At 38.9% G+C, this 16,821-nt stretch overlaps 1 protein-coding gene across 7 annotated transcripts in view; it reads left to right on the top strand.

Annotated features, from left to right (window-relative positions):
- The window catches only part of MTERF1 (mitochondrial transcription termination factor 1), a 341,137-nt gene that overhangs the window by 41,139 nt on the left and 283,177 nt on the right, over positions 1-16,821 (top strand). For 6 of the 7 annotated variants that reach the window (XR_008550680.1, XR_008550679.1, XR_008550678.1 and 3 more), the window contains exon 3: positions 4,854-4,899. The gene's annotated coding sequence lies outside the window, so the exon portion shown is untranslated. Of the gene's footprint in view, positions 1-4,853; positions 4,900-6,329; positions 6,365-16,821 lie in introns of those variants that run through there. The other variant, XR_008550682.1, reaches the window with a different exon arrangement.

Below are 16,821 nucleotides of genomic sequence, written 5' to 3'. Positions count from 1 at the left end.
CCCCAGCCATGGGGAAGAGCATCTCTTTCCATATTTCTTCTTATCAACTATAGTGTTCTCTTACATCTTTATAGTTACTCCTTTATCATAGTGAAATAAGTTTTTATGCTTTTTTTCTTTCTATTCAAATTTGTACACTCTGATTCCACCCAGACTGATATACTGTCTTTCCTTTACCTATTTTATATGTGTAACTGCCAGACAAATTAGTTTTCCTACAACTCAGCTCTGATTAAAAATACCAACCAACCCCCACACCTCCCAAACAAAACAAAACAAAAAAAAACAGTGATCCTTGAGTTCTTCTATATTGCCTGGAATTCAAGACCCTATGTGATCTTGTAGGGTAAGGTAAAAGCATCAGGCTTTTCTGCCCTCCCACCATTAGGATAGATGAGGGAACCCTGTGATCCTGAATGCATGCCTGATGGTGGGCACCTGATACACATGGGCTGAGAGACTGAGTTTATAAGGGTGGTGTCGCAGGGACGCCAGCAGAAGCCAAGAACTAAAGGAAGCAGAAGAGTAGAGAAGCGGAGAGAACAAGAGAGAAGGCCAGAGAGCCCAGATAGAGTGAAGACTTGCTGGGGGCGAGGAGGCCTGCCAGCCTCCTGGCCCCCCAGCACCCCTGCCTGCCATGTGCCTGGTAAATCTAAATAAAAAACCTGCAAAAGCCGCTGAGGACTCTGACTTCTCCTTTACCCGGTCTGCTGGATATTAGAAAACCTGCACTGTGTCCTTCCTGCCCTTTACAATTGGCGTAAGTTGGCAAGATGATCCATGCAGATGGGTATGGAGCCCTCCGAAGACCTGGAGGGACTGAGGAGTAACAGACTGTGTTTGCCTGTGACGACGCTAGAGGTGTCGTGGTGGCACAGGAGATGGACAAGGTCCGGGAGCTGCGGGATGAGACCTCGCCTGCAGGAGACACCTGGGAGGACCAGCCCAAGACCGCCGAGGCAGCAGAATTGTTGAGAAAAGAAAGAGGACCATGATTCAGAGCTTGCCAGTGCTGACACAGGAAGAACCCTATGGACTTGGACTAGTGGACTTGGGCTGACAATCCCGCCAGAAGGCGGAGGACCTTGGCAGGTTATGTATTTTGGGAATCTGGCGGTGGCCAGTGAGCCTCAGTGGCCAAAAGCAGCCTGTGTTACCCAGCAGCTAGGCAGAGGAAAAAAGCCAATTTTGAGAAGGCAAAAGCTGGTGCTAAGTTGAGAAGCCCTGAGCGGCTGTTAAGCAGCCTGAGTATGCGAAGACCAGTGAGTCTCGTAAAATCACCTGCGGGTGATGCCCTGCTCTTTGTCGAGTGAGGGTGAGGAGCTGAGGAACCCGTCCTTGGGGGACAGGTGGGGAACGTGGCTTGGGGTCGAGCCCAAGCCGAAGAGGGGACCCAAGAGAGGCCGCATGTAGAGTTTGGATCCCCGACCCATGTGCTTGTGCAGTGGGCTGGCCTGAGTGCAGGGGTCTGCGAGTTGCATTGGTGGCTATGAAGGCCGAGTGTTGGAGCGACTGCAGACAGAAACCCTGAGGGTTGGCGATTACCCCCAACAGTAGAATAGAATCGCCAATCCCAGAGCGAGTGCATCCTGGGGGTGGATGCGGTGTGTGGCTTGAAGCCGAGACTACAGCCAGAGAAGGCCAGGAAGCCTGACGGCTCCTGGTGTGTTACAGTAGATGCCTTGAGTGATTCCCCTCCCTTGTATGAGCAGTGCCTTTGGCAGCAGATTTGGTGGCTTGTAAGGCAACCAACCCATTCCGAGCAGGTTTATGAACGGTTCTAGCAGCCACATGCTCTTTGCCGTGGTTTGTAGTCGCCACACGCCTCCGTACACTCCACTCCTCCACCCTCGACACCGCACTACCACCACACCGCACTCTGCTGCACCACCCTTATAAATCAGTCTCTTAGCTCAGGTGGACCCACTTCAGGTGTCCGCCATCAGGCATACACCCAGGATCACAGGGCTCCCTCATCTATCCTGATGGCGGAAGGGCAGAAAAGCCTGATATCTTTTACCTTACCCTACATGGCTCCTCTGCTGGTGCCAATAATTGTCTTTTGCCACTAGGTTGGTGCCCTGCCTGGACTTATTTATGTTCTGTTGTATTTTATATATTTTGCTGTTCTATTGTGATGTATATTATTTGTTTTGTGGGCCATGGCTGCAGTGTTCTATTGCCAAGAAAAACGTATATGACTTTGTAGGGTAAGGAAAAATGTCAGGCTTTTCTGCCCTCCTGCCATCAGGATTGATGATGGATCCTTGCGGTCCTGAGTGCATGCCTGATGGCGGGCACCTGGAGTAGGGTGTGGGCATAGGTAGATGGGATTCACCTGGGCTGAGACTGGGCTTTTAAGGCGGCATCATGGGGACGCCAGCAGAAGCCAAAAGAGAAGCTGAGAAAGAAGTAGCAGAAGCCGAGAGAGAAGCAGAGAACGCCGGAGAGCCCAGGTAGAGTGAAGACTTGCTGGGGGCTGGGAGGCCTGCCAGCCTCCCGGCCCCTCAGCACCCTTGCCTGCTGTGTACCGGGTAAATCCCAATAAAAGACCTGCAAAAAACCACTGAGGACTCTGACTCCTCCTTTACCCGGTCTGCTGGATCTGAAAACCTGCTCAGTGGCCGGTCCTGCCTTTACACACTTGTATAGACTGTCTGGCAGAAAACCCTGAGGGGGTGGATTGTAGGGTAAGGTAAAAGGTATCAGGCTTTTCTGCCCTCCCACCATTAGGATAGATGAGGGAAACCCTGTGGTCCTGAATGCATGCCTGATGGCGAGCACCTGAAGTGGGTATACCTGGGCTGAGAGACTGAGTTTATAAGGGTGGTGTTGCGGGGACGCCAGAAGAAGCCAAGAACGAACGGAAGCAGAAGAGCAGAGAAGCAGAGAGAACAAGAGAGAAGGCCAGAGAGCCCAGATAGAGTGAAGACTTGCTGGGAGCTAGGAAACCTGCCTGGCCCTCCAGTACCCCTGCCTGCCATGTGGCTGGTAAATCTAAATAAAAAACCTGCAAAAGCCATTGAGGACTCCGACTTTTCCTTTACCCAGTCTGCTGGATCAGAAAACCTGCACTCTGTCCTTCCTGCCCTTACAATCTGGTTCCTGCCTGTAAGGGGCCAGGACACAGTGCAGGTTTTCTGATCCCATGCAGACCGGGTAAAGGAGGAGCCAGAGTCCTCAGTAGTTTTGCAGGTTTTTTATTTGGGGTTCACCAGGCATATGGCAGGCAGGGGTGCTGGCTGGGAGGCTGGCAGGCCTCCCAGCCCCCAGCAAGTCTTCACTCTATCTAGGCTCTCTAGCGTTCGTTCTGCTGCTTCTCGGCTTCTCTTTCGGCTTCTGCTGCTGCTGTGGCTGCTGCTACTGCTGCTGGTGTCCCCATAACGCCGCCCTTAAAAGCCCAGTCTTAGCTCAGCTGAATCCCATCTACCTATGCCCACACGCTATTCCAGGTGCCCGCCATCAGGCATGCATTCAGGACAAGGATCCATCATCTATCCTGATGGCGGAAGGGCAGAAAAGCCTGATATTTTCTTTACCCTACACTGCCTATCTTTCAAAAACGTATTTTCTCCCTAAAATAATTAAGGCAAGTAGTACTGTGTGGTATAGAAAGCTCTGTCTTAGGTTTGACTTTTAACTCTACCGCTTATTACTAGATGGATAAAAGTTATGTTCTTAGGCTTCTCTGAGTTTCAGAGAAACTTAGTTTACTTATCTGGAAAACGGAGATGCTAATAGTTTCTTTGACTACCTCCAGGCTGCTTGTGAGGTTAATATAAATAATGCTTGCGAAACTCTAAGAATTTAAAGTTTCTCTCTAACTGAAATGTATTGCCATATGATATGCACAATGATTTTTCCTTTCATAGTACTCAAACATGAAAAATAATGACAATCAATGTCAGAAATTCATTCTATATTTCTGGACTGGCAAAGGGAATCAAGGCAATATCTTTTTAGGAGCCAAAATCATACCTTATTTTTTTATTTTGCATTTTTAATTTGTTCAGGATGAATGAAATTAGACATTAGAAAGATCTTTTCTTTGCCCACATAGCTACAAAAAAGAATGATTGTAAAGTCTGGGAATTGGGTAGAATGTTTGTCTTTTTCACCACTGGGTCCTGAGAGCATTTGTTCATTACCTGGATAGATAGATCATTTCATTCATGGTGTGAATTCACTAAAGTAGTATTCTGCCCCTATGTGCTCATGTGCTTTGGTTGTTTATGTGAAATATGCAGGAGTGCTTTGAAAACTATAAAATAGAAGGAAATGAATTATTTTCAGAGGATAAACTGGAGAAGGAAAAGTTTTCGAGCTGGGCTTATTTCAAATTCATTTCCCTTGTAAGAAGTATTCTTATTGTATGGGAATTTGTAAAGGGCTGTAAGTCCTTAAGTCTGTGATAAAAGATTTAGGACCTGACTGCTTATATAGAAAGAGGCAGATTTCTCCAATTGCTCATAGGTTGGACTCATCTTTTGGGTATTAGGCCAGCCTGTGGATGTTTTCATCAGCAGGTAGTTCTTCTTAATTCCTCATTATCTTGGATATGTAAAGCTGGGGGGAAATAGCAATTCCAGGGGAACTTGAAACATGAATAATATAAGATTTTGTTTTAAAAAAATTCCTTAGGGAGGAAATACAGGGTTCCTTCTTTTGTATCTTGAAGAGAAATTGAGTTCAACAGATGATAAAAAAAGTAGCCATTCCGCTCTTGTTTAGACAAAACATTATCTAACCTTTCTATACCTCTTTGTATTTTCCAAAGACCTTTACAAATACATACCCCTGGCTCCCACCCATAAAAAGCCTCTGATCAAAGTGTTCGTCTTTCTGTGTTCTAGATGACAAGAGTTCCAGAGAAGTGAAGTCACCATCATAGGTTCCAGGGTGAGTCAAAGGTAGAATGAGCTTTTGAACCTTTGATACAAAGTTCTTGGCTTAATTACTTTGTAACATGTTATTTCCTGTCTTGACTAAAGCTCTACAAATTAGTTGAAAGAATTCTTAATCTAAAAAGCCAAGTCTAGAATTGTAAATAAAGGATACTCAACGAGGAAGCTTGAGGCTTTATTAAAACTAAGATTGCTCTGAGCTACCAGGTTTAGAGGGTTGTGAAGAAGAGCTAATGTGAGTGATAGACTTCAGAGAAGGAAGTCCTAGACTTCAAAAGAGGTACTCCTTCAGGTCTCCTGGGGATTGGTTGTATCTCTTTATGGAAGATCTGAAAGTAATGTTTGTAGGATTGGCATCTGAGAAAGTGGTTCAGCTTAGCTGTTGAGATTTGTGTCCAGCTGTCATGTACCCACTCAGCTTGTGTGTTTGAATTTGTTTTCCCAGCGGATAACCTGGCCAGTCTCCAATTCTTGAAACTCTAATTTAGGTTATATATATTTTTTGTAATATGAATCTATTTCAAATTTGATGTGAGATCGCTGACTAGTGCATTGCCAAATACCCTCTAGGCACCTCAATAAATATTTATTAATGTTAATCATGAGTGATTATTTTCAATATTTACATTTGAAATGTGTACTCTGCCAGTACTGCAATAGGGAAAACTTTCACGATGATTATATCTTGCATTTATATTCACTGATTTATTTCCTAGAATCTCATATTTTGGCAGACATGATTATGGCATTAATTTTTTTTTTACTCTTAAGGTAATTAGCAAATGTTAGTCTTGTTTTATAGATGAGGACTATAAAAAGGAAAGGGGAGTAATTTGCAAAAGCATTACAGTGGATTGAAGTGAAGTAGGGAATGAAACTTTAGGACTATGATACCATATTTCACTAAAAATACTTAAGTTCTGGGAACTAAAGCAATGGTCAATAACTTATGGAACTATTCTCCAGACCAGAATTTAGTTTTGAAAACTGGATTTTTCTTTTGATTCTACCTGTGCGATTATAGGCTTTACCAGAAGTTAGTGGCTATTTTTTTCCCATTGAATTTAATTTGATTTTCTATCCTGATTCAGATGGCAGTGTTACCTATTTATATCACTGCAATCTTTTTTCTAATCAATTTAATCAATATAGAAATTGATGTAATATTTTGCCTTTTAATATATTTATAATTTAAAAAACATAGTTCAAAGTAAGATGATTCTTCATACTTCATTTAATCAAAGTAGAAAGTGGCTTCAATTGTTTAGTTATTTCAGAAATTAATTCCATAGAAATTTTAGAAGTATATTACCTAGTCATGTTTATAATTTCATGCATAAAAAAATTTGTAACTGGTCTGTATATTTAAAAATAATGATAGCAATGCATATTATAGCTTTTTTTGAGTTAAAGTTAATTTTGTAGGGCTTCCCCTGGTGGTGCAGGTGGTTGAGTGCAGCACTATGAAACTGTCCGCAGCCTCTGCAGCACCGGTTTGATCCCCACTGGCTGGCGAGGGTCCCACATGGCGTGGCAGACCTCACCTGTCGCGGCCGCTGCTCCCCTCAGCAGTGTATTTCCTCAGTCTGCCTGTTCTGTTCCCTGCTGTCTCTGGTGAATCTTCTCATCCTCCAGCGAATCTGACCTGTACTCCCATTCTTGTATAAATAAATAAATAAATAAATCTTTTAAAAAAAAGTTAATTTTGTAAAACATCTTAAAGTATTAAATATTTTTTATCATTTGTTTTAAATAGTATTTCTCAACAGATGACTTATAATTCAACTGTACCAGAGTAAAGTGAAATATTTATTAAAATTCAGAATTCAGAATCTCAGTCCAAATCTACTGAACATGACTCTTAATACAGGGGTTCTGAAATCTGCATTTAAAATATGTTGTGACTTGTACAAACTGCAGGTAATTTATTATTACTTCAAGGTGAGAGGATGGGGGATATGAGGACTTAGTCAAGGGAGACAAGCAAAGACATGAAGAGCACAATATCCTGTGACATTCAGATCTTATCCTGAAGGTAACAGAGATTTAAGATAGACAGCAACACAAATTTTTTTTTAACTCATTTGAATTAATTTTATACATTAATTATCTAGAGAGTTAATCCCACTACCAAGAAAGAAAGATGAGGTAACTGTATTCTTACAATTATTTTGAAGGGTATCAGATATATATATATATATATATATATAATATATATATATAAATTTAATCTTCATCACTCTGGTACTAATGGTTCCAAATTTTGTTTGTAAGTTACAACTCATATAAAAGTTAAAGTATGAAAAAAGGATCAACTGGAAATATGGGTAATGTACACACACAATTATAAAATAATGGATAACTGTAAATGCCATCATTATGATAATAAAATAGAGAACACTCCTGAATCAATTGGTTTAAGACTGTACACTTTATAGAAATAATTTTGTAGCAATTTATACTGACGAGTATATTTGTAACTGCCTTCTGTATGAATAAAAATATAATTGTAGTGATCAGGCTAGTTTGCTGAAATAAACAACACAAAATGTGATTTAACACAATAAAGGATGATTTCTCACTCATGTTACAATGTGATTTTTAGGGGTAGTTTGGAACTTAACTCTGTGCTGGGATCCAGGTCTTTTTCAATGAAATATCACACCACTTTTTATGGCTTTGAAATCTTGCCTGTGTTCAGCCTTCCTACAAGATAGGAAGAGAGTGTGGAAAAGCTACAAGTGTTTTTAAGCACTTCACTGGAGGTGACCCTCATCATCCCCTCCCTTACATTACCCTGGTAAGAACTAGTCATTGATCCCACTGAACTGCAAGAGGCTACGGTGTGATAACTTCGTTAAGAAAAAAGAACAGAGCTGGTCTTTGCCAGAACAGACTATTATCACAGTTCACTCATGTCAGATATGTACTAGAATCTATAGTAAGCTAACATACTATAGATATTTCCCAACTTAGTATATCCCTTATAGTCAGGACACTCACTGAGGACAGCTTTCTGTGCTACATGCCCCAGGGCAGTCTTTATCAATTCCTTTTTTTGATTGCACTCCAATAAGTAATACATTAATACATGGTGATTCAATACCAGTACGTATGTGCCAATACAAAAAATTCATAACTGTTAAGGAAATAATCATTATTCTTACTCTATGTGGTATACCCTAGTACTTCCTAAAGTGTTTCTATTCTATAGTCTTGCCTGCCTCAAAACTAGGTTAATTGGGTCATCTTGGAAGGTTCCATTCCATCTCTAGCACAGTCTCTGCTTCTAAAGGGAAATGATTGAAAGAGATTGAGTCTGGGTTTCCTAACATGTGGATGATTCTCACTGTAGCACTTCAGGCATCTAAAACTTGACATTATCTCTTATGATCACCTCTGTGTGCTTTTCTTCTCCCCTATAGGTCAGATTGTCAGATTTTGCAATATAAACAGAATTTCCAATGAAATTTGAATTTCAAACAATGAATAAATTTTGTGTATAACTCTATCTCATGAAACTGGGGACATACTTATACCAAAAATTTATTTGTTTAAATTTAAATTAGCTGAGCATCCTGTATTTTATCTTGCAGCCCTATCTACAGTGAATAAGACAATGCAGAGGAGAGGTTTTTTTAGCTGCCATTTATTTCTCTTTGTTATAGATAATAAGGAAATAAGACAGGTACCAGATATTGGATTTAGGGATGGGGTGGAGGAGAGACTGAAGGTTTGGGGCCTATCTTGTAGAGAGGCAAGGAGAAGATAGAAATTGTGATTAAGGTCAGTGGGAGTTAGCAAAGAAATGGATATCTGGGGTCTGGGGTGGCATTGATCTGAGAGAAGGGACTGGCAAAAAAAGTGAGTGTGCACTAAAAGTATTCCTCTAGTTTCACATGTAACTCTTCACACTTTGGAATCAATAGACAATGATTAGTATAGAAGAAATGACAAATTAACTGCTTTTCACATCCATTGTTTCCAACTACAAAACAACAGCTAAAAATCCAAAAAACTGACCCTGTTATTCAAATCAATTAATTTATCTTAAAAGTTATATATATATTTAGCTAGCTTATACAATTAATAAATCCAATAGGAAAAATTCTAGTGACTATTTTTTGGTTCATGACACTACAATTTGAATAATAAAAGTTTGCATTTGAATTCAACTACAATGAATTAATAACAATCCCCCCGAGTACATTCTTTTATAACAGCATTAAATTCTGTAGTATTTTCCTGTCCCCCCGCCCTTTTTTCTTCTTCTAGGTTATGTGTGATCAATTTTATTGACATAATCTTAAATTGATATTTTCATAGTAAATCCTTTCAGACAATCAGACATTTTATTTTCATGGTTTAAAATTGAGTTCTTTCAATGTTTTGCTAGGTTATTGTTCTGAGTACTGACATGGAACAGGGAACTGAAAACATGAATTATAAAAAAGGTAATATATGTGACATTCACATTACCTACAAAAGTCTGCAAAGGGAAAATTGATCTTGCTTTTTCCCTGCAACAAAATTCCCAAACCACTACTCAATTAAAATTTCTAACCCAACACCCCAGGTAGAATGTAATGATGATACAGATCTACATAATTTAATGCTGCCTTTAAAAATAGATACTGTGAACACTTTGATATATAGTACAATAAAATTTGATTACATTTATATATTGATAAAATGTCCTATTAACTATTTTTTGCATTACCTAAATTTACTATTACCTAAGAGAAGGGAAGGTGGGAAGGGGAGTAGAAGGTCATGTAGGGTAGTGATTTAGTGATTGAACCTGGAATTTAGGTTAGGCAAGAAGAAAAGCGAGGGCAAGGATAGTATCAATCCTAAAAAGATTAACAAGGTGGTAAGATCGATGGACTGAAGGTGTTGTGTTGCAGGATATTTGTGTATGGGACAGAGTGAGCTGATGAGAGAATGATATGCTTGAAATTAAGATTGGAGTACAAAAACTGGTTTCACTTAGGGTGTGGTAAGAACTCTTCTCAAATGAAGTATAAAAATACCAAAGAAAAATGTTCATTATAATTGGGATATCTTTGAATCAGGCCATTCTTTCTAAATTCGTTCCCCCCCCCCACCTTATTTTAGTTTTTGAAACACTAGCAGAAGCTATTGACAATGACTAACTTAGAAGTTCAGGTACTCAGTTTGTAGATTTCATTAAGGGGTGGGGGGCGGAACAAATGAAACACCCCAACAGAATCCACTTTTCCAAGATTTTACTTAATTTATTTTTTTCTTCTCTTTTTAAAAAAAATTTTTTTTAAAGATTTGTTTATTTATACAAGCACAGGGTGTAGTCAGAAGCGTGGGAGGGTGAGAGAATTCCCCAGAGCCAAAGCAGGGAGCAGAACAGGCATAAGGACTGAAGTACACTGCTGAGGGGAGCAGCGGGCGGCAGGAGAGGTCTGCGTGCCATGTGGGACCCTCACCTGGCGTCCGGGGATCGAACCGGCACTGTGGAGGCTGTGGGCAGCTTCGCAACCCAGCGCTCAACCGCTGGGGAGGCCTTTACTTAATTTATTTTTATTATTTTTTTAAAGATTTATTTATTTATATAAGCACTGGGGTACAGGCCAGAGGCGTAGGAGAGTGAGAGAATTCACCAGAGACAGAGCAGGGTGCAGAACAGGCAGAAGCACTGAAAACACTGCCGAGGGGAGCAGCGGGCAAGACGGAAAAGGTTTGCCATGTCATGTGGGTATCTCCCTGGCCGGCCAGGAATCAAACCAGCACTGCAGAGGCTGCAGACAGTTTCACAGGGCTGTGCTCCACCCGCTGTGCCACCGGGGAGGCCCCTTGACTTAATTTAATTAAGAAAATTAAACAAAAAAACAAACAGAATTGAGATCAAGGGAACAAAATTTCCCCCGTTAAGTTGGAAATATCGTATGTACAAATGAAAATCACATTTACACTTTCCATTATCCCAGGCATTGGCTGTAGAGTAGGAAAATAGTTGTGAATGATAGTGTAGTAATGGTTAAAATAAAACCAGAACACAAGATTACCCAATAAATACTTGCCATTGGAACATATCTCATTTACAAAATCATGCTGTTTCTCTGTTGCTTTTGAAGAGTGAGTTTTAGACTCTAAGCACATTAAAACTTGAAAGAAGTGTAAACATAAATTATTTAGTGCTTTTCTTAAATACAAAGGAAAATGCCAACATTGGAATGTCATACAAACAAGTGGTAGTTTGGCTGCTTAGTCAAAATTGCATCAGGATGTGCAAGGATCCCTTAAGTTAAGTTGGAATGAGGATTTGAAAACATCTGCTTGTTTTTGGTGGTTGTTTTTCATGAGTCTTTCTATGTATAGAAAATATTTAAATAATAACACTTCAATTACTCTGCAGATGGTTAATTATCAGTGATACATAGGTATGCAATTATTATTTAAGAAAGAAATAATAAGTGACTTAATGAAAGAACCAAAATAAACATTTTGAAGCAATTATTTGTGAAGTAAATATAGAGGATTTTCACAAATATTAGTTACATATTTTCATGTTTATGAAACCCTAAAGATCCAGTTTTGTGTTCCTTGCAAATGTGAACTTTTGATTGCAACTGTGCCCTTTAAAAAATCTGTGTATCACAGATGTGAAATTGTGATTTATCTCAATATTTTACCCCTGCCCCTTTTCCTTACCCTTACCCTTCCCCTCAAAACAAAAACAAAAACAAAAACAAAAACACAAAAAACAACCAAACCTTCTTGATCTTGTGCTGCCAACAGAACCAAACTAGTCATTGTATTATGGTCTTACCTGTAGAATAATGAAAATGTTATGCCCTATCAAGCCCAGTGTAGGTTCTTTTATTTTTAATAATGACTATTCCTAAAAAATAAAAAAGAAATTAAAAGTGACTTAAATACAAACTCTTTTTTTAAAGCTCAAGCTCATAACAAATAGATTTTGCGTTGTAGTTTCCAAAATTCAAGCACTTAAAAAAATTGTTTTGTTATGGTGGTGTCTACGTTTCATTCTATTCCCTGTCTATCTACCTATCCATCCATCTGTGATTTATCTATCTTTGCCAGAGAAGTGAATTAAGCAGGCTTTAATTGAGTATGCAAGAAAATTAAATTTAACAGGCTTATGCAAGTATACCATAAATCTTTATATTTAACACAGAGATAGATTTTCCATTTCCAATGGCTTTATTGAGAAATTAAACAATTACACAGGCCAGGAATCTTTATGCTCTGTTGCTTTTCTTTTCTTTTTTTAAAAGATTTATTTATTTATGCATACAAGAGCTGGGGTACAGGCCAGAGGTGTGGAGGTGAGAGGATTCACCAGAGACAGAATGGGGAACAGAACAGGCAGATCGACCAAAGTACACTGCCAAGGTGAGCAGCGGGTGAGTCAGGAGAGGTCTGCAGTGCCATGTGGGTTGCTCCCTGGCCAAGGCTTATGCGGCAGAGGCTGCGGATGGCTTCATAGGTTGTGTCTTAAGCCCTTGTGCCACCAGGGAAGACCCCCTTGTGCTTTTCTACAATGTAGTGTCAAGTGCTACCACAGTACTTGAAGTCTACTGTTTTATTTATTTATTTTTAACCTTTTTTTAATTTTTATATTCACCATACAATTGCCAACCCCTGATTTTCACCCTAATCCCTCCTTTCCCGGCCCCCCCCCACAAAAAAAAAGTGTGTCTCTGGTTCATAGTTGTTTGTTGATTTTGATTTTTTTCTTTCTTTCTTTTTTTTTTTTAATATTAAATTTTATTTTTATATTCCCCCATACAATTGCAAACGCCCCATTCTGACCCCAATCCTTCCCCTCCCGCCCCCCCCCCCCAAAAAGTGTCTCTGGTTCATAGTTTTTTTGTTGATTTTGATTTTCACTTTCTTATATTCATTTTCCTGGTCCCTTATTTAAGTTTTCTAGATTCCTGCTATGAGTGAGACCATCCGGTATTTTTCTTTTTCTTTTTGGCTTATTTCGCTGAGCATGATCCCTTCCAGCGCCATCCATGTTGCTGCAAATTGCATGTGTTTATCTTTTTTGAATGCTGAGTAATATTCCATGGTATATATGTACCACATCTTCTTGATCCAGTCATCTATTTTTGGGCATTTGGGTTGTTTCCAAAGCTTAGCTATTGTAAACAGTGCTGCTATAAACATAGGGGTGCAGGTGCTCTTTGGAATTGATGTTTCTGTGTCCTTTGGGTAAATACCTAGGAGTGGAATTGCTGGATCATATGGAAGCTCTATGTTTAGTAGGTCCAGAAATCTCCACACAGCTCTCCATAGTGGTTGGACCAGTTTGCACTCCCACCAACAGTGCAGAAGAGTTCCTTTTTCTCCACACCCTCGCCAACATTTGTTGTTGCTAGTTTTTTTAATATGTGCCATTCTCACTGGTGTGAGATGGTATCTCATGGTAGTTTTGATTTGCATTTCCCTGATGACAAGTGATGTTGAACATTTTTTCATATGCCTGTTGGCCATTTGCATTTCCTCTTCAGAGAAGTTTCTTTTTAGCTCTTCGGCCCATTTTTTGACTGGATTATTTTCTTTGTTGTTGCTGAGTCTCATCAGCTCTTTGCAGATTTTTGTGATCAGTCCTTTATCATTAGTGTTGGGTGCAAAAATGTTCTCCCAGTTGGTGGGGTTTCTCTTTGTTTTTGTTATTGTCTCTTTTGCTGTGCAGAAGCTCTTTAATTTGATGTAGTCCCAGCTGTTTATCTTTGTCTTCACTATCACTGCTTTGGGTGATGTGTCTGTAAAGATGTCTTTGATGTGCAAATCCCGTAGTGTTTCGCCTATATTTCCTTCTATGTATTTTATGGTTTCAGGTCTTATGTCTAGTTCTTTAATCCATTTTGAGTTGATTTTTGTGTATGGTGTGAGGTAGTGGTCAAGCTTCATTCTTTTGCATGTAGCGACCCAGTTTTCCCAGCACCATTTATTGAACAAACTTTCTTTGCTCCAATGCATAGTCTTTGCTCCTTTGTCAAAGATTAGTTGACCATAAATCTGTGGGTTTATTTCTGGATTTTCTATTCGATTCCATTGGTCTGTATGTCTGTTCTTGTTCCAATACCATGCAGTTTTGATGATTATGGCTTTGTAGTAGAGTTTGAAGTCTGGGAGTGTGATGCCTCCATTTCCTTCTTTTTTTTTCAGTAGAGCTTTGGCTATTCGGGGTTTTTGGTGATTCCATATGAATTTCATCAATAATTGTTCTATTTCTTTGAAGAATGCCATTGAGATTTTGATTGGAATAGCATTGAATCTGTATATTGCTTTTGGTAGGATGGCCATTTTAATAATGTTTATTCTTCCAATCCATGAGCAGGGGATGTCTTTCCATTTCTTTGTGTCTTCTTCTATTTCTTTAACAGGGTTTTATAGTTTTTTTGTATAGGTCCTTTACCTCTTTTGTTAGATTTATTCCCAAATATTTGATTTTTTTTGTTTCAATAATAAAAGGGGTGGTTTTTTTGATTTCTTCTTCTTCAGATTTATTGTTTGTGTATAGGAAGGCTACTGACTTTTGCGTGTTGATTTTGTATCCTGCCACTTTACTGAATTGATTGATGAGTTGAATTAGTTTTTCTGTGGAGATTTTGGGGTTCTCTATGTATATTATCATATCATCTGCAAATAGTGATAGTTTGACTTCTTCTTTTCCTATTTGGATTCCTTGGATGTCTTTCTCTTGTCTTATTGCTCTGGCTAGGACTTCCAGTATTATATTGAAAAGCAGTGGTGAGAGTGGACATCCTTGTCTTGTTCCAGATCTTAATGGAATTGCTTTCAGCTTTTCACCATTGAGAATGATATTGGCTGTTGGCTTGTCATAGATGGCCTTTATGATGTTGAGGTATGTTCCTTGTATCCCAAGAATTTCAAGGGCTTTTATCATGAATGGGTGTTGCCCTTTGTCGAAAGCTTTCTCAGCATCTATTGATATTATCATATGGTTTTTATATTTCTTTTTGTTGATGTGTTGGATAACGTTGATTGATTTTCGGATGTTAAACCATCCTTGTGCCCCTGGAATGAATCCAACTTGGTCGTGGTGAATTATCTTATGGATACATTGTTGGATTCTGATAGCTAAAATTTTATTGAGGATTTTTGCATCAGTGTTCATTAGGGAGATTGGCATGTAGTTTTCCTTTTTTGTGTTGTCCTTATTCGGTTTGGTATTAGTGTAATATTGGCTTCATAGAACGTGTTTGGTATTGTCCCTTCCTTCTCAATTTTTGGAAGAGTTTGTGAAGGATAGGCACTAATTCGTCTCTGAATGTTTGGTAGAATTCATATGTAAATCCATCAGGTCCTGGGCTTTTGTTTTTGGGGAGGTTTTTGATTACCATTTCAATTTCGCTAATTGTAATTGGTCTGTTTAGGTGTTCTATTTCTTCTTTATCTAGCTTTGGGTGATTGTAGAGTTGTAGGAATTTGTCCATCTCCTCTAGATTGTTGAACTTGTTTCCATATAACTGTTCATAGTAGTTACTGATTATTCTTTTGATTTCTGCTGTGTCCGTTGTGATTTCTCCTCTTTCATTTATGATCCTGTGTATTTGTACTTTCTCCCTTTTTCCTTTGTGAGCCTGGCTAGGGGTTTGTCTATTTTTTTATTTTTTCAAAGAACCAGCTCTTGGTTTCATTGATCTTTTGGATTGTTTTTTTAGTTTCAATTTCATTTATTTCTGCTTTGGTTTTTATTATTTCTTTTCTTCTACTGGTTCTGGGGTTTTTTTGTTGTTCTTTTTCTAGATCTTTGAGCTTCGAGATTAGGTTGTTTCTTTGAGTTCTTTCTTGTTTTTTGATGTGAGCTTCTATTGCTATATATTTTCCTCTTATTACTGCTTTTGCTGCATCCCATACATTTAGGATATTGGTGTCCTCCTTGTCATTCAATTCAAAGAATTTTTTAATTTCTTCTTTGATCTCCTCGTTAGTCCAGTGGTCTTCCAGTAGTGTGGCTTTTAATCTCCATGAGGTAGGATAGTTCCTTGCCTTCTTTTTATGATTTATTTCTAGTTTGATGCCTTCGTGGTCAGAAAAGATGGTTGGTATGATTTCAATCTTGGTGTATCTGTTGATGTTTGTCTTGTGCCCCAGTATGTGATCGATCCTGGAGAATGATCCGTGTGCGCTTGAGAAAAATGTGTACTCCGTTTTTTTTGGGTTTAGTGTTCTATAGATGTCTGTTAAGCCCAAATGCTCTAGGTCCTTATTTAGAGCTTTAGTTTCTTTACTTATTTTTTGTCTTGTTGATCTATCCATTGTTGATAGTCGTGTGTTGAAGTCTCCCACTACGTATGTGTTTTCTCTGATGTCTGTTTTCAGAGAGGACAACAGTTGTCTGATATATTTTGGTGCTCTTTCGTTTAGTGAGTATATGTTAATGAGTGTTATTTCTTCTTGAAGTATTGTCCCCTTGATCATAATGTAGTGACCATTGGGGTCTCTTTTATGTTTTTGAGTTTGAAGTCTGTTTTATCTGATATAAGTATAGCTGTTCCTGCTTTCTTTTTGGCCCATTTGCTTGTAGGATTGTTTCATCCTTTGACTTTGAGCCTATTTTTATCTTTTGTAGCTAAATGTGTTTCCTGGAGACAGCAAAAGGTTGGGTTTTGTTTCTTAATCCAGGCTGCAACTCTGTGTCTTTTTATTGAAGAGTTTAGTCCATTTACCTTTAGAGTTAATATTGATATGTTAGCATCTGTATTTGCCATTATGTTTGTCTTTCCTTTGATTTTATTTATTCTTTTAATAACTTTTTTTTTTTTTGGTCTTCTTTTGTTGTTATTCGTCCCTCTGAGGTTCTGGCTTTAGGATTCCTTGTAGTATTTTTTGGAGTGGGGGTTTATTCGTAATGAAATTCCGGAGTTTCTCTTTGTCTGGG

The sequence above is a fragment of the Talpa occidentalis genome, unplaced genomic scaffold (genome assembly GCF_014898055.3).
Source record: "Talpa occidentalis isolate TD23 unplaced genomic scaffold, MPIMG_talOcc4v2.1, whole genome shotgun sequence".
Lineage (NCBI taxonomy): Eukaryota > Metazoa > Chordata > Mammalia > Eulipotyphla > Talpidae > Talpa > Talpa occidentalis.
This window is presented reverse-complemented; position numbering and strand designations above follow the sequence as displayed.